The 20,778-nt window shown below is 47.4% G+C and overlaps 1 protein-coding gene across 6 annotated transcripts in view; it reads left to right on the top strand.

Moving 5' to 3' along the window:
- The first annotated feature begins 732 nt into the window (after positions 1-732).
- TEAD1 (TEA domain transcription factor 1) overlaps positions 733-20,778 on the top strand; it is a 259,738-nt gene continuing 239,692 nt past the window's right edge. For 5 of the 6 annotated variants that reach the window (XM_019456361.2, XM_019456359.2, XM_019456360.2 and 2 more), the window contains exon 1: positions 741-845. The gene's annotated coding sequence lies outside the window, so the exon portion shown is untranslated. Of the gene's footprint in view, positions 846-1,452; positions 1,600-20,778 lie in introns of all 6 variants that reach the window. The other variant, XM_053899973.1, reaches the window with a different exon arrangement.

Below are 20,778 nucleotides of genomic sequence, written 5' to 3'. Positions count from 1 at the left end.
CGCCCCGGACGAGGGAAACTGAGGCAGGGCAGGCGCGGCGCGCGCAGCTCCGGCCTCGGCGCCCGCCGGGAGGAGGGAACCCAGGGTTCCAGAGCTCTCCGCGCGGGCGCGGGCGCCTCCTCCCCGCCCTCCTCCCCGCCGCCCCGCCCTGCTCGGGACAAAGCCCAGGCCCGCGCCGGGAGGGGGCAGGGCGGCTCCCGCGCGCGCCCCGCTCCCCCGTGGGCGCGAGGCTCCGCCCCGCCGCCCCTGCCGGGGGAGCCCGCGCCCCAACGGCTAGGCGGCCGAGCCGGGCCCGCCCCGAATCCCCATGACGTCACCGGCGGCGGCAGGCCCCGCCCCCGGCCCCGGGCGGCAGGCCGCATGACGTCACCGAGGCCCCACCCCTCCGGAGCGAGTTCGGTCCTGGCGTTCATTTCATTCCTGTCCTCATTCCGAACATTCTTAGCATCGCTCGCGCCGCGCCGCGCCGCCCGAGCCGAGCCGAGCCTCTGCAGCCGCCGCCGCGGCCCCGCCGCCCGCCGCGGGCGCCCACCAAGCACTTTGCAGACTCGCTTCCACCCTGCGGGCCGGTTCGCGCGGCGGGGCCCGGGCCCGGGGCGGCCGCGTCCGGGGACAGGCCATGCAGTGAAACCCCCCCACCCCGTCCGCCTTTGCCCGGAGCCGCGGGCAGCAGCCCAGTGCGCCCAGCCGGCCCCGGGGCAGGAGCGGTGCTAGGCAGGGGTGGGGTGGCCCGGCCCGGGGACCGGGAGCCGGGGAGGGAGCCGGGCACCGAGCTGCGGGCGGGGGAACCGGCGCCGAAGTTTGCCTCGGACTCGCCGGGCGCTGCGGCGGCTCCCTTCGCCGAGGTAAGTTGGCGCGCGGGGCTGATGCAGGGTGCGGGCGGGCGGCGCGCGGGGCGCCGGGGGCGGGGGGCCGGCGGCGCGTCCCGCTCGGGCCGCTCTTTCTCTCGCGGCTCCGCTTTGTGTGCGGCGGGCGGGCGCGCGAAGGGCCGGGGCCGGGCCCCCGCGCCCCGTTCAAGGTGAGCGGCCGGGCGCCGCCGCGCGAGTTGCCGGGACGCCAAGTTGGGCCGCGCGCTGCGGAGCCCGCGCGGCAACAGGCGGCCCCCGGCGGCGGCCCTGGAGGCGGCCGGCCGCGCCGCGCCCCCCTCGCCCCCCTCGCCCGCCCGCACGCGCGCACACGCACACACCCTCACACCCTCGGGCAGTTTGCACGGTTTTCTCGGGGAAGTCAGAAGTTCGGAGCGGGCGCGGGCGGGGAGAGCCTCCGGCGCCGCCTGGGAGCCCGCAGCCGGCCGCCTCCCCCCAACCCCACCGCCCCCCCCCCCCCCAACCCACCCCGGGCGCCGGGACCCCCCGAGGCCGGCCCGGGGTCCGCGCCGACTCGTGCTGCTGGCGGGGGTTCGCTCCTTCTCAAAGATGAAAGAAGGCACGGTCGCCTTTGCCGCTTCTCCAGGACTGTTGCTGCCGCCGCCGCCGCCGCTTCATTGCACATTCAAGTGGAAAATTTTCAGGAGTCAGCAGAAACATTGTGTCCAAAAAAGACTGAGTCGCAGTTACCACCAAACCCTGGAGGAGACTCTCCCTGGAAAACTTCCCTTCGGTAGGAAATACTGGGGGATTTGTTTGTTTATTGGAAGAGAAATGATCCCCAGGAGAGGAGAAAATCAGGGTGTACTTCTAGTCTTTGTTCGTAGCAGCAACACTTGTTTTCAAAAGTCCAGAGGCCCGCTTTCAAGAAAGTTCAACTTCTATGAGTTTCTTTTTTCTAAAATGCATTTGTATATTAAAAAAAAAAAAAGCAAAACTGAAGCAACATTTTAAAAGAGTTGAAAACAATGGAGGGCTCACACTTCCCTTATTCTCCTCCCACGAAAATAAATAAAATCCAGATCATAATTTTCTCTGCTTTTTAATTGTCTTTCTTTTTAAAGATTTATTTAAAGCTGAATCGTGTCACTGTATAAAAATATTTATGAAACAATGAAATAGCAGCCACCAGCATTTCTCAGGAGGCTTGTTAACTTCTCAGAAGCAAGTGACTGTCTGTGATTTGCAGAAATGAAAATTGACCTCCGTAAGCGCTGGAAACTTAGAGACGGATGATGTTCCAGGAGAGGGTCATGTAAAAAGGCCTGTTTTAAAAACAGTGCCTTGGAGGGAGCCCAGGTCCTGGGACAGAAAGGTCTGCAAAACCTATCAGATTTCAAAATGGTTAAACAAACAAACAAAAAATTAAAATACTACAGATATTGCAGAGGAGCAGAACACTAACAGTTCAGGGCAACCACAAGTTTCTCCCTCCCCACCCTTCTCCTTGATTGTTTCTGGAAGTTTTGCTGGTCTGATCGCTTGTGGTGTGCTGGGTGCCTGCAGGTGGTTACCTGAATAGACGGATCCCTTGTGGAACATGTGATCAGAGCAGGCAGTGTGGGCTTCTGTCTCTGCAGTGACTCTTGCTGGCGTGTGGTGCCCGGGGGTTTCTCCGCCAGGGTACTCTGAGGCACTGGTTGGGGAGCATAGCTCAGGCTGTGCCTAGTGCTTCATCCTTTGACTCTTGGGTTTGTGCCCTTTTGTAGATAGCAGGATCTTTAGGGCCGGACTTAAATCCAACTTTGGTAAGAATCTTTCCTCTTCAGAAGGAAACAGTGGAACTAATTATAAAGTGACTCAGGAAAGACAAATGGATTAGTTGAACCTTTGTTAACAGTGAGGTTTTGAATTGTTGATTATGTTTTGGGGGGAAAAACTTATTTTTCTAATCTCAATATTTCCATAAATGGGCACAGATATTTTTGTTTAGTATTTTGTATGTGCAACTCAGTGTTGAGCTCTCAGGTTTCAGGTTTTAAACAGGGTTTATAATTCTTTGATTTGTTGTTGGTATATAAAAAAAAATGGACTGATAAGCTGTATCCATTACTGTTTCTTGCTGATGGTATAAAAGTGCCAGTGTGTAGACCATTTTATTTTTACTTTAATGGTAAGTATTATTTGGTCTGCAGTTTTAGGGTCGTAGTTTAATATCTTCCCCCCCTTCCTTTGTTTTTTTACAATTTTCAAACAAAACTAAGTGACTCTGCCTTGACAGTAAGATTTTAAAAATATAGGAAAGAATCTTTGTATAGACTCCTCGTCTCTGTGATCTTTCGTAAAGTAAGAAATAGAACTCCATCCAGAGAACATGCTTGAGAAATTGATGGAGGGTTTTTTTTCCCCCCTTTTCCCCAAACATAAACCAGGACTCACCACCATATATCCTTAATGAAATTTAATTTAAAGAGGGATGGCAACCTAGTTTAGTTTGAGCCGGATTGAAACAAATTTCTCATGGAGAGGCGCTTTTTGCATTGCGGCACTATGTGTGCTTAGGCCCTAGCGGCAAACTAATTATCTGTTAAGGGCAGGTTTGGGGCGGGGCGGCGGGGGTGGGGGGAGGGCACCATGGGAGAAGTCAGCTTCTTCTCTTTCCCTTTTCCTCTACCTCTCTGTCTTTATACAGCAGGAATTATGTATTTGGATACTCACTTTGGGGATTAATGTTCCCTTTTATTTAGAAAAAGGACAAGCAGATCAAAAGGAAAAAGGTGTTCTGTTTTTTTTTGCTGCTTGAGCTTCAGTGATTTAGAAAGCGTTTTGAATTCTGATACTGCAGAACAAGTATAGGAAGGCATTTCTTAATGGGACAGCTGAAGAAGAATATATGTGTATCATTTTCTAGATCATATTTGTTACATCTTCAGTAGAAAAGTATGTAACAGGAATAGAGACTGTAGGTCCCAAATGTTAGATAGGCCTTTGAAGAAATGAGCTGTGCCATTAACAATATTTTAAGGTTCCTTGTTTTAGAAATGGATCAGTGTGACGTGGTGGTCGAACAAGAGTCTGTGCATCTGTGGGATTACTTTTCTTTCATGTCATGTATTATTACATGTTAATTGCGAGCATAATTATACTGACTGCAAATGAAAATTGTGGTGTTCTATCACTCAAAAGGTTGGTGCAGATAACTGCATGTATGAGCCAGTGTCCACATGTGGACAGTAGGTAGGTAACACTTCTAAGCTTGTATTTTAGGCACATTGACTTGTTCCCAATAAAGAGATTGTGAAAGAATAAAAAACACTGCTGAGTGAAAGCTGGGTCTACAGTTTGGATCCATTTAGTCATAAAACTTTTTTTTAGGTCTGTTTTTTTTTTTCCCCCAAAGACTGGAGGATACTGGTCAGAGCAAGCGTTGAGCTTTTTCTGTAGAACTGCAGGGAAATCAGAGCCCACCTTTCTGCTGATAAAGGCACGCATTGCAGCTTCCTCTTTAGAGTTCAGTGACTGGAACTGCAGAGGCTAGTGTCCTACTTCTGAACTCAGGGTGGGGGGTGGGTCGGGGTCGGGAAGTATATTGTAAGCTAATATATTGCCCTTTGACAAACTTGGGCTGTGCTGCTGGGCTGTTGGTATTGGGGACTGACCAATAGCTAGAATAATCTTTTATAGCTGCCTGGTGCTGTTTCTCATTTTATCTGCAGAAGTCACAGATTACCCGGTGGTGTTTCAGTTAGATCCCAAGTCAGGTTTGAACAGTATCAGTGATGCATTTGATTCTTTCATATTCACAAGGGTGATAAAATCAGGTAATTCAGGTCCATCTGAAGCCCTTAATGTTTCAGGGTTGGGCTTTTTGACAAATAGCAGTTTAGTCCCCCTTGTATTGTAATTACTACATGGTTTTGAGATCTGGGAAGTTTGAGTCTTCCCTCTTCTGGGATAGTTTGCGGAACCGTAGAGTATTTGGATCGAAATATCTGGAGTGTTTTGATTTTCTTTTGTTTCAAAGCTGTGAGCTATTGAGAGTCCCCAACCCGTTAAGGTTCTCTTCATAAGCTTCCTTGACCCTATTCCATATTTGAACTCCTAGCTGAAATTCAGTCACCTCTTCAGATACATTCAGTCTTCCTAGTGGTGCCTAGTAAGAACATTTTGAAATATGTATTTTTATTTTAGTGAAACCGAATGGGATGCCCTGAAGGGTGGGTTTTGAGGATGGTGTTTCTTACAGGGTGGGTCCCTCTCGGCTCTCAAGTTCTGTCCACTGGCTTTTTGCATGGTTGGGAGGGTTCTCAGAAAGTAGTTTCCATAGTCTGGGAGTCCTCGCTAATGGTGAAACCACTTGTCTGTCTTCTGATTGGAAAGAGGGGAGGGGGATCCTAGAGGCTGGTCTTTTCTATTTTGGGGTAGGCCAAGGGAAGTCTCCATCCTGGCTGTATCTGCCCCCACCCCTGCAAATTTACTTTCCCCATCAATAGCTGCTATCCTCATGCAGTGCTTTCTGCCCCTTTTCACATTAGTTTTTAAGGCTGTGTCCTAGGATTTTATTAGCAGTTCTAGTTTGGGGAACAGAGCCCAGCATTGGAAAATGGGTTGAAAAGAAAAAAAAAGGAGCTTACTAATGAACAAGTTAAGCACCACCATCGTCTCCAGTGGGGAATTCTGGTTGCTTTTAGGCCTCTGACAGATTTAGATGTATGTGCAAAGTGACTGAAACACTCTTGACTGGGAATATACAGCAATGACGAGTGCTGTTGTTTTTACTGATATATAAACTGAAACACTGCTGCTAATGGTGGGAAATGTTAATTATGTGAGAACATATTGAACTTATATTCTCTGGCATGAACTTTTAAAAAAAAAATGCATGAACTGCGCCGCTTTTTTATAGGCACAGCTTTCTAATTATCATAATTCAGTTCAGCTCCGCTCTTGGATGGAGTTCAAGTGCAATCTCCATTTAACTTGAAAGGAGATTTTTTTTTTTTTTAAACTGAGAGTGTTTAAGAAAATTTGAAAACTTCATCCGAGAATGTTGTCTGCTAAGGTGTTGGTAATTGGGGGGGTTGAGATGAGCACCTTTCCATAATAGATAACTAGATCTGAATGTTAGGTTGACTGTCTTTTTTTTTTCTTTTTGCTTTGCCCTGTTTCCAGACCTGCATCTTGTACATTTTTGCATAACCAGATGCTGTGTGTTGCTGAGTTCCCTTTGAAGACCAGTGTCTTTGCCCAAATAGATAAACCAAATAAGTGAATATTTTATTACCATTAATGATATAACCTCTGTGAAGATAGGAACCTCTTTACAGAGTAGAAAGAAACTAAATGCGGAAATCTTACGAATTCATTTGCCGAAAATCCCCATTAAGCTGTGATACCAACCAAGCCTTTAGAAGGTGATCTCATTTGTTCGACTTTGCGTCTCAACTTGATGGCATTCTGTGACAGGAGTCATCTTTGACAGCATTCATTCCACGGTCTTGTGTCCTTTAAATTTTCTATGAGCTTAGTGCCTTTTCCAAGAAAAAAAAAAAGCTAATGAAGCCCAGGCGCCAAATCCTCTGTGGAATCAATTTTAATTGGAAGAAAGAACAACTTCAGCTGGACCTTCCGACTTTCGTCCAGCCTGACTTCTGCTGAAATGCAAAGGGAGCCCGCAGAAACCAAATGACTTCATTTGCTCTGGCACTTAAGAGCCGAATTCACTTCCACGGTGGTGAAATAAAAGGAGCCAAGTGTTTTAAATAGCCACTCCCCGAGGCCCGCCCGCCCGAGTGTTTTGAGAAAAGCGCATTGTCTGCTTGGAGCTCCAGCCGGGAGCCTGCCTGACCCGCCCTCCCCCACCAGGCAGCTCCATTTCTGGGGTTGACTTCTGGTTTGTTCTGTTCACCTGATGTATACCTGCGCGCGCGGCGTGCACGCGCGTGGCCTGTAGGTAACGCGTCTTTTTGACATTGAACGTGTGCTGTGTTTCTGGTCTCTACGGGGTTCGGGGGAGGCACGCAGCTAATGGCACAAAATAAATTGTAAACACAGTAGCCGCCCCACATGCCGCTGCTGCCGGGTTTCTGTCCGAAGCTGCTTTCTGGGCAGGCGCGCCTATTGTTGCGGCAGCAACAGGCGGCAGAAGTTGGGGCACCATATGGCGGATGTGGGCCTCAGATAAGCTGTCTGGTAATTTAGCTTATCAATAGCATTTTGATATGCTCCGTTTTCAGATCACCCGTCCCCGTGGCTGGAGATGTCCTGGGGGCGAACTGATTGCGAACCATTGAAACCATTGTGAGCCAAGCTTCCTTTGGTGGAATCTCTTTGAACCCATTCTCCGTGGGGTGCCGTTTCATCTCCCAGCCTTTGGGAGACCACGGTGGTTAGAGTTAGAACCCCGTCAGCTGAGGGGACAGCAGCCCTGTCCTGTAATCTAGAACCGTTGGAAGACCTCCTCAGGTGTTTTCACTGAGAGAAAAACGGAAGACAAGCTACCTAATAGCATTTTTCTTGCAGGCAGAGCGGAGAAATTCCCATAATTCAAAATCTGCTTTTGTTTTAAACGCTGGAGAGCTAAGAGAAGGCCGATATTGCGCTTTCTTTGATAAAAGGTTTCTAGTTTTGTTGTGTGCTCAAAAGACCCTCCCCCGATATTCTTTCCCCTCGGAGTTTTACCTTAATCATAAAATATAAAAATGACTAATGCATATGTAACTGGAAACCAGGAGAAGAGTCATCTATGATTTGGAGGGAGGAAGCAGCTTCCTTTTTTTTTTTTTTTTTTTTTTTAACTGGGAACTGTTAAAGAGGGAATGGCTTCTAGAACAGTTCTAGTCAGGTGTCTTAGGGGACCTTGGGCAAAACTACCCTGCCAGGAGGGGACTGACGGGGGTTCTTCCTGCCTCAGTTGCTGGAGCCGGCTCGGGATTTCTGCACACAGTAGGTGGCTGTGTGGAAATTTGAGGGTGTTCATCAGTCTGTCTGATCAGCCACGTGAATCTTATTCAGCAAACATTTGTGCCCCCGACACGTGCCAGGCACCAGGGAAGCAGGGTGAGACTGTCGGGCACCTTTCCCAACACACCCTCCTTGGATGTTCTCGCTCATCCCCACACTTTGACTTCTGGGTTTGTAGTTCACTGTCCATAGATCCTTTTGCATGGCTAATTCAGGATGATCCTGACTCCAGTCCATGTCAGCCTCTTTCCACTCCCGTCCCAGGGAGCCTCTGTCCCACCAGTGTTCCTACCTGCCATGTGCACTGCGGCCTTCACGAATCTTTCAACAGTCTGGACGTTACCCCTGGAGCCTTAGGAAGGCTGGGCTCGGTGCAAAGTTGCTGTGCATTTAAGAGGTCCATAGAGGTGTCCACCTCTAGTTGGGAACCATTGCTGTAGATACTCTTAACGCTTCTCCTCACGCCCGGTCAGACTAAATTTGGCCACCCCTCCTAACTCTGTGTGTGTTACCCCTTGGGAGTGTAGCGGTTGATTCCAGATGTGATTATAGAGGTGAGGTGTGTGTCAGGCTGGCTGGCAAGGGGTTTTTCAGGGCTAATTCTTGTCTGGCGGCTTGCAGAAGCGGTTTTACTTTCTGGGTAGTGGGACTGCTCATGGAGCTCCTCAGGTGGTATCCCTGACGTTGCAGGAGGGGATGGGAAGGGTGATCCTACCAGCAGCCCAGAGATGAGCCAGCTGCCGCTAAGCCTAAGCCGCACGTGCCTTTCGTTCCTTTCTTCTGTCTTCCTTGCACCTCGGGCACTTTGAAATCCAGATGCTCCCAGTTTTGTGTCGAACCGCTACTTGCCCCTGGACATTTGAACATTTACAGGTGCTATTGGGTGCCAGGGGTTGGGTGATCGGTAAAAGGTGGTCAGAGAATGGCGAGCAGTAACATGTCCCTGCAAAGTTTGCAGTTTAGCAAGGGAAACAGGCCTGTAAAGAGATCATCACAATCTGGTGGGGAAGCTGTGTATATTTTGTATGTCGTGAGTTCTAAGATGCGATGTTTTATATTTGAACACCGTGGGGGTGGGGATGTGTCTTACAGTCGTGGCTGGGCAGGCAGTGGTCCTGACCTGGTATGTGGTTGCACACACTCCTCAAAGCCTGTACAAAGAATGCAGGGAGGAAGAGCATTCGGGGGTCCGTTGTGGGGCGCTCGTTAGGATGCTCTTGTCACGAGGGTTGTCGTGTGTGCCAAAGCATGGGTGTTGATGTCTCGGAGAAGCTGTTTGAGGTATATATTACCTAACCTACTTTGCTTATTATTTTCCTCTTTATGTGCAAGACTGACATGTGATTAAAAAAAAAGTTTCAATATGTATGAAATTTCGATTTCTGAATGATAAGGCAGCATTCTGGCACGGTTGGTTTCATAGCAATGTTTCTTAGAAATCACGCTGCATGTTACACTCAATGGTGTCTTAGAGTTGAGGAAATGCTGAAGAAACACGTTTACATCTCCACCCAAAAGGATCTGAGGGATCTTTATATTATAGACAGGGGTTGTTTTGAGGGAGTGGGTCAGGAAGGGGCTTTCACTTTTTGAGCATGTGTCATTCTCAGGAGCATGAATTTACTTGTTTAACACCAGAATAAAGGGAAAATAGCTCAGTTGTCTAAGTGCTCTCGATAACATGCAAACAGCCGTGTCCCTCAGTGGTTGGGACCGAGGAACCCTTTGCAGAGGAAGTGGTGTTGGAGTTGGGGCTTGAAGGGAAAGGGTTTTATTTTCCTTTTCTTTTGGGGTGTGTGTGTGTTGCCAGATGCCATTTTGGGAGCAGAGCGGAGCTGAGTCAGTAGAAAACAAAGGACCCCCTGAAGTACTCTCCAGAGTACTGAACTCAACCCCGAGAAAAGGTGTATTGCCAATCTTTAGCTCCTACAGATCTGAAACTTGGCTTGAAGAATTAATTGGAGGAAGCAAAAGGGAAGAAAGCGGGGAGGCAACCTGGTTGACAAGGGGAGTGGGAAGTTTCTGGATTCTGGTTTGGAAAAAGGCAGGAAAATAATGTGGTTTTAAAAGCACAGATTTGGAGGGGCGCCTGGGTGGCTCAGTCGGTTGAGCGTCTGACTCTTGATTTCTGCTCAAGTCATGATCCCAGGGTCATGGGATCTGGCTCCGCACTGAACGTGGAGCTTGCTTAAGATTCTCTCTCTCTCTCTCTCTCTCTCTCTCTCTCTCTCTCTGTCCCTCTCCCCTGCTTGTGCGCATGCGCTCTCAAAAAAATTAAAAAAAAAAAAAACCCACAGGTTTGGTTGGAGTAGGACACTCCTCTGTTGGACCCTTGGCTCAGCTACTTACTGGTTCTGTGGCCTTGGACAAATTACCCTCTGAGCCTTGGTGTCCTCATCCCTGAGTTTCAGTAGAATGCCTCCTGTATGTCTGATACGGAATACATGCTTGGTAAATAGGCATTTCAGGTGTTCTTCTGAATGTCAGGTCTTCACAGCTTTCCTGCCAGGGCAGCCTGACAGTGTGACTCTTGAGGAATACCCAAGGCTGAGGCAGAGTTACTTGAAGAGCTGGACTGCAGATCTCAGGCAAATGGATTCAAATCCAGGAGTGGCTGAGGTCTGAGACCATTAATCACATTGAACCGTATTTCCTCTATTAAGAAGTGATGGAGGAAACCCATCAGTACATATATAACAGGTGAGGTCGTTCCTTGCCAAGTGGTGGTAGTTTGAATTAAATGGAAATGCTTCCAAAGGGGGGTAGCGGGGTGCGCCTTCCTGCACCGAAAGGAAACCTCTTTCTTAGATTGCTGCGTGGAAGCCACGCTTCTAACTTGGGATTGGCTTCTAAAAGGTCTCTGAGATGAGTGAATGGAAGTCATGTTTTCACAGAGAAATTATACCTGGGGGCCCTGGACCTGCTGGGGAAACCACTGAGGAATCGCCCACGGAGGTTGAAAGGATCAAGCTTCAGGTGTGAAGGAAGAGGCAGAGACGTACCTTGCCCTTCCTTTTGCTGCCCCCGTTATACTGTTTGTTTTTAATTTTCTTTGGTATCGTACTTTATTTTTTAGAGTACGCTTCACACTCAGCGTGGAGCTTGAACTCACGACCCTGAGATCAAGAGTGCATGCTCTCCTGACTGAGCCAGCCAGGCTGCCCTCCCCGCAACCACTGCACTCTTTAATACCTGTTTGGGAGCAGGTTGCTTAACTTCTCTGCTCTCAGTTTCCACACATGGAAAATGGGGCTGACGCTACCTACTCTGAAGGGTTGTGGGCAAGTTGAGGTAAGAGGCAGCTCAGCAGGCCAGAGTCCCAGGTGTGAGCACTTTTAGAACCCAGACCATCCTGTTCACCTTCGTGCTCCAAGCTCTGAGATGAAGTCTTTGCCCCTTTTATTAGACTCCTTTCTGTCTGTGGGCCTTAAATATACTTCACAGAGTGATTCACGCTTGTGGGAATGGCAGCCCATCCATCGTTTTCCCAGTGTTTTTGCATATTAAGGAGAATGTTTGTTAGTCTAAGATGAATGTCTCTTTGGGTTAGTACCCAGGCACTTCCTGGATAGATGAGCTGGACCTTTTCTGGAAGCTGGCGGGTCTCAGTCTTGTGCCTTAAGCTGGTCCTGCTGTGCTCAGATAGCCAGCTACGCTTCAGGGTGTGTCCGTGTCCCCGTGCTTTAAGACTTGGGCCACTCCCTGTGACTGGTCTGAGCAGGTAAGATTGCTTTGTGTGAGCCTGGGCTTGGGACCACCAGCATTTTATTGACATCTCTTCCTGCTGCCTCTTAACCAGGTCACACAGAACTGTGTGTGAGTGAATCTGGTTCCCCAGTCTTGAAATTAAAAAATTAAAATTAGAGATTGTTAAGAGAGATGAGTGGACTTGGCCGGGGGATAGAGGCTTTTGGAGATAGGCAGGCTGACAGCTGAGGAGAGGAGAGAGGCACATTTAAAGACAATTCACAAGCTGTAAGTCTACTAAAAGCCACTGAATTACATAATTTTAAAGGGTAGGTAGATTTTATGGTATGTGACTTCTATCTCATAGAATCAATACAGTGCTGAATCTCGTTATCGCACTGAACAACTTTGTACTCACTTGGAGCCCCTCCCACGCCCCACCTTGCATTTGCATTTGTTTTGCTGGTCAGATGATTAAGGTTGATACTCAGAGTGATGTCCTAATATGAGTTTACATTTTTGCCTGTTTGCTGGTTTATAGTGAGAGGCCTTCAGGTACCCATTAGAAGTATCTAAGATGTAAGATGTTTTCACTTTATTTTTTTTAATGTGTATTCATTTTTGAGAGAGAAAGAGAGAGCAAGCAGGGGAGGGACAGAGAGGGGGGAGACACAGAAACCAAAGCAGGCTCCAGGCTGTCAGCACAGAGCCCGATGCGGGACTCGAACTCATGAACTGTGAGACGTGACCTGAGCTGAAATTGGATGCTTAACCAACTGAGCCACCCAGGCGCCCTGGATGCTGTTACTTTAGAAGGAGTGATTTCAGGGCCTCCTGGGTGGCTTATTTGGCTAAGCATTCGACTCTTGGTTTTGGCTCATGTCTTGATCTCACAGTCCAGGAGTTCGAGCCCTGCATTGTGCTCTGCTGTGACAGCACAGAGCCTGCTTGGGATTCTCTCTCTCCGCTCCTCCCCTGCTCGTGCTGTCTCTCTCTTTCTCTCAAAAATAAATAGACTTAACAAAAAAAAGAAAGTAATCTCAATAATGCGGAATGACTTGCTCCTTACTGATACGTGTTGGCCACATTGACTGCCCATATGGCTTACACTTGAAGCCAGAAGCAATCCAAGACCTTAATAAATACCAACAAGGAAAAACTGGGAGATCATGAGAAAGAGACACTCGAAAGTCACCTGAGGCCACAAGTCGAGTATTGAATCTGATTTGTAAATTGTCTTAAGCAGGGAAGAAAAGAACCCAGAGTCAGGTTAATTTATACCCCAACTTTCAGGTTCTGCTCTGCCCAGTTTTTGTTTTTGTTTTTTTAATATTTATTTACTTTTGAGAGAGACAGAGCATGAGTGGGGGAGGGACAGAGAGAGAGAGGGAGACACAGAATCCGAAGCAGGCTCCAGGCTCCGAGCTGTCAGCACAGAGCCAGACACAGGGCTTGAACTCGTGAATTGCGAGTTCATGACCTGAGCTGAAGTCGGATACTTTAACCCACTGAAGCGCCCAGGCGCCCCGGCACCCCTGCCCAGTTTTTTCTTAATTGTAATTTGGTCTTGTTTTTTTGTTCTCCCATGAGATGCTCCCTGTCTTCCTCCTAATAACTGTTTGTGGCAGTTTTTATCCATTGGTATTTTGTAAATGGTTGTCTTCTGTTTCTTGTGGCTATGTAACTGCTTGCCTGATACAGTCCTGCTTCTTGTCTGTATGTAAACAGTAGTTAATAGCACCCTCTTTTACTCTCAGATGCCCCGTTTGGATGATAAACTATACATACAGTCATTTCACTGTTAGGAAACTGTTGAGGAAACTGGGTGACCTCCTCGAATTAAGCAGAATGGAGAGCCTATCTTGGACAGGGGGCCTTGTGCCCAGGGGTTGAGCTCCTGACAGAATTAATCTGGAAAGTCTGTCCCAGGCTGTTTCTGAGACCAGAGCTACAGTAGAGGAGCTATTCCTATAAACCTGTGTTGCATTTAACCAAGTTGCTTCAAACCCTCTGCTCTTCTGTAGATCAATTCATAATGTATTAAAAAAAAAAAAGTGTCCATTCATAGGAATGATTCAGCATTGGTTCATTTCCTTTTAGACTAGCGAAGTTTAATTGAGAAGTTTTTCCCAGTGGAATTCTGAAAGGTTTGTATTGTGTGAAATTCGGGAATTTCAGATTATATTTTAGGACTTGTGGTCTCAGTACTCTTGACATTCTTAGGTTTCAGGCTTGCTTGTCTGTTCTTTGGGAGACTGTGGGATCACGTCCTCTGATGTACCTAAATACATAAGGCAGGCAGGGCAAGTGGAGTGGAATTTAAGACATTTTAGTATTTTGCCTAAAACCAAAAGTAATTGTAACGATACTGCTCAGTTCCAGGTGGTTGTTTTGACACCACTGTTTACTTAGTTATTTTGTCATGCGCTTTAGGCAGTAACTTGGGCTGGTGTTCAGCCCACTGTGGTGTCTTTCAGGCCTGAGCTTGGAGAACTGTTTCCTTGTCGGGGCCATTCATAGGGCAAAGGCATTTTCGAGGGTCCACCAGGGGCCAGGATCTTGGTCCCTCCACTTCCAGCTGTGTAGAAAGAAGGCGCGGTTGGACAGCCCCTGCCATTAGTTCCCTTGTGCCCTTGGGCAGGTAAGTCACTTGAAAATCTTGGTTTCCCTCTCTGGGAAGACAGTGCTGGGCCACCTGTCGCCCTGGCCCGCTTTCGAGCTGAGCTTTAAAGAGATAAAATGTGAGAACCTTAGGCAGAAAGGTCCTGGAGAACTGCGTCTTTATCGGTGTCATTCCATACACAACCCCAGACACCCCTCCTAAAGGCTGGATATGTGGACCAGGAGCAATACTGCTGTGTGCCCCAATTCCCGGGCCACTCTGGGGGAGTTTGGGTAAGGAAGAGGCTGACTGGCCAGGTTCTGTCTTAAGACCGTTCTTTAGCATTACCTCATTTAAACCTAAGAGCTCCATTTGTAGTCGAAGAAAGTGAAGCTCAGACAGGTTTTAATTCCCTGCCAAAGGTCACACAGCCAGTGTGACCGTGTAACAGGGCCAGTGTTTGAAGCCAGTTCCTTGATCTGTGACTCCTCAGCTGCCAGGCCAGAAAGATTGCATATTAAGTCACCTGTCAGGTTTTATTATTATGGCATTTGAATGGAGTTAAGATAGATTATGACATTGAAATTAGAGGTAAGCTTCCCCTCACTTGGTGTATTTGTGCAGAAAAGGTAAATAAAGTACACAATACCTTTGTTTTGTGTTCTTGGTGACCTGTTTTACTCTGTCTTCCAAACAAACGTGTGGCTAAGGTCCTAAAAAGTTGGGTGTGACTCTGTCAAGCCTTTTATCAGGGAATTGTCTCACCCGGTTTTGTCTTCTGGAGAAGGGGCAAGAGTCACCTCTGTCTTTTGGGTTTAGTCCTCAAAAGACTATCGGGACTCCAGGGGTGCCTGGGTGGCTCAGTCGGTTATGTGTCCGACTTTGGCTCAGGTCGTGATGTCACGGTTCATGGGTTCGAGCCCCACATCAGGCTCTGTGCTGACAGCTCAGAGCCTGGAGCCTGCTTCCGATTCTGTGTCTCCCTCTCTCTGCCCCTCCCCCGCTCGTGCTCTGTCTCTCTCTCTCTCTCTCTCTCTCTCTCTCTCTCTCTCTCTCTCTCTCTCAAAAATAAATAAATATTAAAAAAAAAAAAAAACAAAACAAAAAGACTATGGGGACTCAGTACCCCTCAGTGCTCAGGGTATACTGGCCATTGAAAATGAGAGGGTAAGGCTCCTGGGGACTGGGTTGATCTGAACTCCTTTGTGTTTGTGTGTATTGTGTGTGTGGAGGGGAGGTTGATATGGTTTGGAAGCGTGGGTTGATGATCCATATTGCTGTGTGTGTGTGTGTGTGTGTGTGTGTGTGTGTGTGTGTGTGTGGAGGGCCGCTGATGCTGTTTGGAGGCCTAGGACTGGACCTTCCAGTTTCTCTGGTTTTTCTTTGGAATGTGCTCTGTTGGCAGGCTGTCAGAATATGTCAGCGCCCCCCTCCCCACCTGAAGGCCTGGATATGGAAATGGCCTTATGCCGGGGGTAGGATTTAGGCAGGCAACCTTGACTTCACTCCTTGTTAGCAAGGGTGCTTGGGAACCTGGGAGATGGGATCAGTTCCTTCCCTTCCCCGCCCAGGTGACCACCTGAAAAACACACCTTAGGCTATGTGGGGAGCAGTGGCAGAGGCTGAGGGAAGAAAGGGTTAATGGGCTTGCTCAGAGCCCTTAATAATAAGGCCCCTGAAGAAGACCTTAGGGTCTTCAAAATGGGACTGCTAATGGGGTTGCTACCCATCTTTGACACCTTGGCTGGTTTTTAGTGAGAGTGGGCTGGTTGATCCTCCTTTTCTCCTTTTCACCTGGTTCTGGTGACTCTGGTCCAAAAGGGCAAGTTGGGGCCACTGGTGGCCAATTTCTGGGCTCTGTGCTCTCGTCTTTCCCTCCTTCCCAGTACTGGCCCACTCCTTTCTTGGAATCTTCATGCTCCTGTGCCTTTTGGGTTCTTCCGCCGTTGGCCATTTTGGTTTTGCCCTAATTTTGTGTAGTTCTCTTTGTGTAGCACAGTAGCCAACAAGCATGGTTTTGAGGTCAGACCCTGGTTCTGGCTCCAGTCCTGCTTATTGGGTGTGTGATCTCAGGTAAATTTATTCTGTTTCCTCATCTGAAAACTGAAAATAATAATATGGTAAGGTGACCTGATGGAATATGGCAAATGGCCCACAGTGAGCTTCTGCATTGTCTTCCCCAACAGTTTCTGCAGCCCCCTGCCTCCGGTCCCCACCTCCCCCCAAGGTTCTGAGGGCTTTGTCCCGGCCAGAAGGGACCAGTCAGACTGGAACGCGTTTATTTGCTTTTCCATCTTCCTCTATTGGCTTTAGTTTTAAGCTTTTTCCCAGCCTCCACTCTTGCTGGATTTCCTGCTCTGTGGTATTTCTCCCTTCAGACAATTTCCCTTTTGCTTCCACGTTTTCACGCACAGACACACATCTGCACATGTGTGCATGCCCTCTACTTTTCACCCGTGATCTTCTACTCTTGTCACTTGGAGATCTTAGAAATTGTCCCTGCAGTTCCCTAAGGTTCACCAAAAATGGCCCTCAGAAAAGCCCCATTTATCGATTCTGGTACCTTTAACCCTGGAGAGCACTGAATCTTTTTTGGCTTATGGAGTTAGCAGCACTCTCAAGAGTTGTTCCTGTTTTGAAAAGACATAACTGATAACTACATGAACTTGTAGAATTACACACATTTCTCCTACTCCTCTCTTTGACCTTGGGCAACCTCTTTAATCTTTTGGAAACTCAGTTCCTTTACCTGTAAAATGGACACAGTAGTGCCTTCTTCTCAGGTTACAGCAAGATTTAGGATGGCACCTGACAGAGAAGGCAGTGTCCCATAAGTGTTAGTGGCTGTTGACCACTGTGATTACTGTCACCCAGCAGCTAAAAATTAGAGTGCCAAGTACCTCTTCCTGTAGCATTTTTCTCTCTGAGGGAGTGGGATAAGAATAGTATCTTACTGTATTTAAAATAAAAAAAAAATTATTTATTTTTGAGAGAGAGAGACAGAGTGTGAGGGGGTGAGGAGCAGAGAGAGAGGGAGACACAGGATCTAAAGCAGGCTCCAGGCTCTGAGCTGTCAGGACAGAGCCCGATGTGGGGCTCGAACCCACGCACCGCGAGATCTTGACTTGAGCCAAAGTCGGACACTCAACCGACAGAGCCACCCTGGCACCCCGTGTCTTACTGTATTTTATTTCAGATTGGCCAGACTTTTTATTATGGGTGAATTCAGTACAGTAGAGGGCCTTTGTGTCCCATCATCACTTAGTAACAATCATCAACGCATGGCCATTCTTCTTTATTTGAGAGAGAGAGAAAATATGAGAGAATGAATCTTAAGCAGGCTCCCACACTCAGCGCAGAGCCTGATGTGGGGTTCGATCCCATGACCATGGGATCATGACCTGAGCCGGAAACCAAGAGTCAGTGCTCAACTGACTGAGCCACCCAGGTGCCCCAACTCATGGTCATTCTTGTTTCTTCCAAATGCCTGGCTCCTCTCCCACTAGACTTCCATTCTGAAGCAATCCCAGATGTCATACCATTACATCTGTAAAGTTTCCAGTGTTTAAAAACTATCACTCCTTAAGAAAGAAAAATACTATCTGCAATATCATCACATTTTAAAAATAATTCCTTAATATAAAATATCTCTATCTATAAAAGTCATTTTTCAGATTTCCTTGATTGTCTCGTCAACGGTTTCCCACAGTTGGGTTTGTTTAAGTCAGGATCCAGAGGAGATCTACAGCTTGTGTTTGGTTATTGTGTTTCTTAAAACTCTTTAGACACCTCTCTTTCCTCCTTTACTTTTCCCCTTGAATTGATGTGTTACAAGAGCCTTGTGGTTTCTGTCTTGAGTTCCCCTCCTTCTGGATTTTATAGCTGCATTTGCATTCTCAGGGTGCCGTGTGTCGTGTTCCACAATCCTGTTTTTTCCCATAAGCGGGAATCTAGATCTATCAGCTCCATCTGGTTCAGGTTTGTGTATATATATATATATTTTTTTTTTTTTTTGAGAGGAATACTTTTTTCTCTTAAAAAAATTTTTTTTAATGTCTGGTTTTTTTTTTTGTTTGTTTTTTGTTTTTGAGAGAGTGCAAGGGGGGGAGGAGCAGAGAGAGAGGGAGACACAGAATCTGAAGGGGGCTCCAGGCTCTGAGCTGTCAGCACAGAGCCCAACTTGGGGCCCAAACCCATGGAACCGCGAGGTCATGACCTGAGCCAAAGTTGGATGCTTAGCTGACTAATCCACCCAGGTGCCCTGACAAGAATATTTCATAACTAGTATTCCCACAAGAGGTACATAATTATAATGTCCAGTTGTCTCTCTCTTTGTGATATTAACAGCCATTGATTTTTCATCTCTGCCTGTATCTGTTATTTCTTGTGGTCTTTATAAACTGCTCATATTCCAGTCCTCTTGTTCTTTGTTTGTGAGCTAGAATACTCTTACATAGAGAAACTTCTCTTATCAGTTATTTGGTTAACCTGGTGTATAGTTTGTACAAGAAAGGCAGGTTTCTGGTTTTGTTTTTTGTTTGAGTATCACTAGGCAATCATAGATTTTTAAGTTATTGGGTACATTGTAGTTCCTCCTCTGATATTCAGATTGTACCATCTTTGGCCAATTGGAGTTTCTTTAGTGGGTTCCTGCTGTCCATTTATTTGCTGTGTTCTTGGACAGAATGAACCATTTCTGCGGGATGTTGGGTTCCTTTTAACGGAAAACAGTATTTCAAGGCTACGGTGTGGACGCTGGGGTCTCTGCTCCCCCTCGTCCCCACCTTGTTCAGAAATGGACCCCGCTTTCCACGTCAACGCGTTGACCCAAGGTAAAACCTGTCCTTGCACACTTGTCTCATGCTGGCCCCTTTGGCTCTCAGTCATATTTCCACACCCTTGCTTGTCATCTTGTCCTTTTCTCCCTTAAGAAAAAGGCCAAATCAAAGAATTCCCCAGGGACAGTTCATGGTTTGACACTCCTCATGAAGGCCAAAGCTCACATTAATTTAGGCTTTACAGAAGACTTCAGTCACTGCCCTCAGTCATGCCTACCCGATAGTTTGTTCTGGTCCTTGTTTAAATAACCAGAAGGTGAGAAATTCCTTATCTTATTACCTTTCGGAGCCATTCAGACTGCAGGCTCTATTTTGATGAGATTGTTGGGGTCATTTACACACATCTGTTTGAATAAATACTTGTTGAATTAAGTTTTGTACTTTGCTGTCTTGAAGTGTTTAAAATAGAACATATTTAATCTCTTGGTCATTTAAAGAATTTATCACTAATACATTATTTTCATAAGCCAAAAAAAAATGTTAAAGCGGTGTGGTTTTAGGCAGATTTATGCAGTGGAGTCCTTAGAACACAGCAAGTGTGGTGCTGTTGTGGGAACCTGAGAGTAAGCCTCTAAGCCTAAAGTGAGTGCTGTTAGACTTATTTTTAGTAATCCCTATCTTTGTTTCTTGGAAATTGTTTTGATGCCCATGTTGGTTCATTGCAGAATGTGACTGAGGAAAAAAAAATTACAAGAAAATTAAAAGCTCATTTCAAAGAGAAGCTAGAATGCTCTCCTCAGAGGGTCCATTTGGGCCTGGACTTTCAGCTTCAGTAATACTTTTTTTTTGTTTGTTTTGTTGATGAAACAAAGCCATGTGCGTTCACAGACCAGCCAACACAGCCACACAACAGAATGAGTGAATAATCCTGAAATTATCATCATTCGTGACATCCCTGAGAAATTAATCAGCGTCCTGGCCTGTGAAATTTTGGATATGCATTTAGATATGCCCCCCCATTTTTACTTTCATTTTTTTTTCTTTTTTTTTTTTGAAGGCAGTGAGCTTCATTTAATGGTTCCTCTGTATTAAAGCAATGTACCGCATTGTAGGGGTTCTTCCCTCCCCTTTCCTCCATGGGCATAGAGGGCAAGGAGCCCTGTAATTCATAGGCAGGCAGGCCTCTGTGCCCCGAGGTAAACTCGGTTCCACAAAGGGAATTTTCATTGTGGTCCTGTGGCTCCCTGACATAGTGGAGGCTTCAGGAGGCTAGTGGTAAAAGCTACCAAAGAAAAAGCTGGACTGGAGCCACTGACGTCATGTCAGTAAATCTGTTGGAGGAGCCCCACCGAGCAGCGCCTGCCAGCCGGCCCCTGCACTTTGGCCTTGCCTGGTCAACTGTTCTCGCTGTTTCCTCCACCCCCACGCCCCCCCCTCGCCTACATTGTTGTTTTCTTTTCCTTTTCCCTCTGTGTGGCTGGGCTTGTGTTGAAACCCGTACACTCTTTGAAAATCACCCCTGAAACTGGTCCTATGTTTGATGCCCTCCCCCGCGGGAAGGGAAAACCCAGGGATTGGTGGGCAGGGGAGGATTGAAAACTTGCCCCCTAGCAGGACTTCTTGATGACGAATGATCCATGAGGACATCATGGGAAACAGCCAAGGTGCCAGCTCCTGACTCTGTACTTTTAGAGAGCTTTGCTCTTCAGTACTGGGTGCGTGTGTGTGTGTGTGTCCCCTTCCCCATTTGTCTGTTTGTACACACATGTGTGCGTATGTGTGCGGCAGGGGAAAGAGAATAATGTCCAGCAGCAGAGGTTGGTAGAAGTCCCGAATTGCAGATTTCTGCAGAGGGTGATTTAGGAGAATGAGTTCCACTAGGACCCCTTTATTACCCATTACTCATCGGTCAGCTGACCCTGAACTCTCTCCCTGGTTTGTA

Source organism: Panthera pardus, unplaced genomic scaffold (genome assembly GCF_024362965.1).
Source record: "Panthera pardus isolate Hobbes unplaced genomic scaffold, ASM2436296v1 HiC_scaffold_12, whole genome shotgun sequence".
In the NCBI taxonomy this organism is placed as follows: domain Eukaryota; kingdom Metazoa; phylum Chordata; class Mammalia; order Carnivora; family Felidae; genus Panthera; species Panthera pardus.
This window is presented reverse-complemented; position numbering and strand designations above follow the sequence as displayed.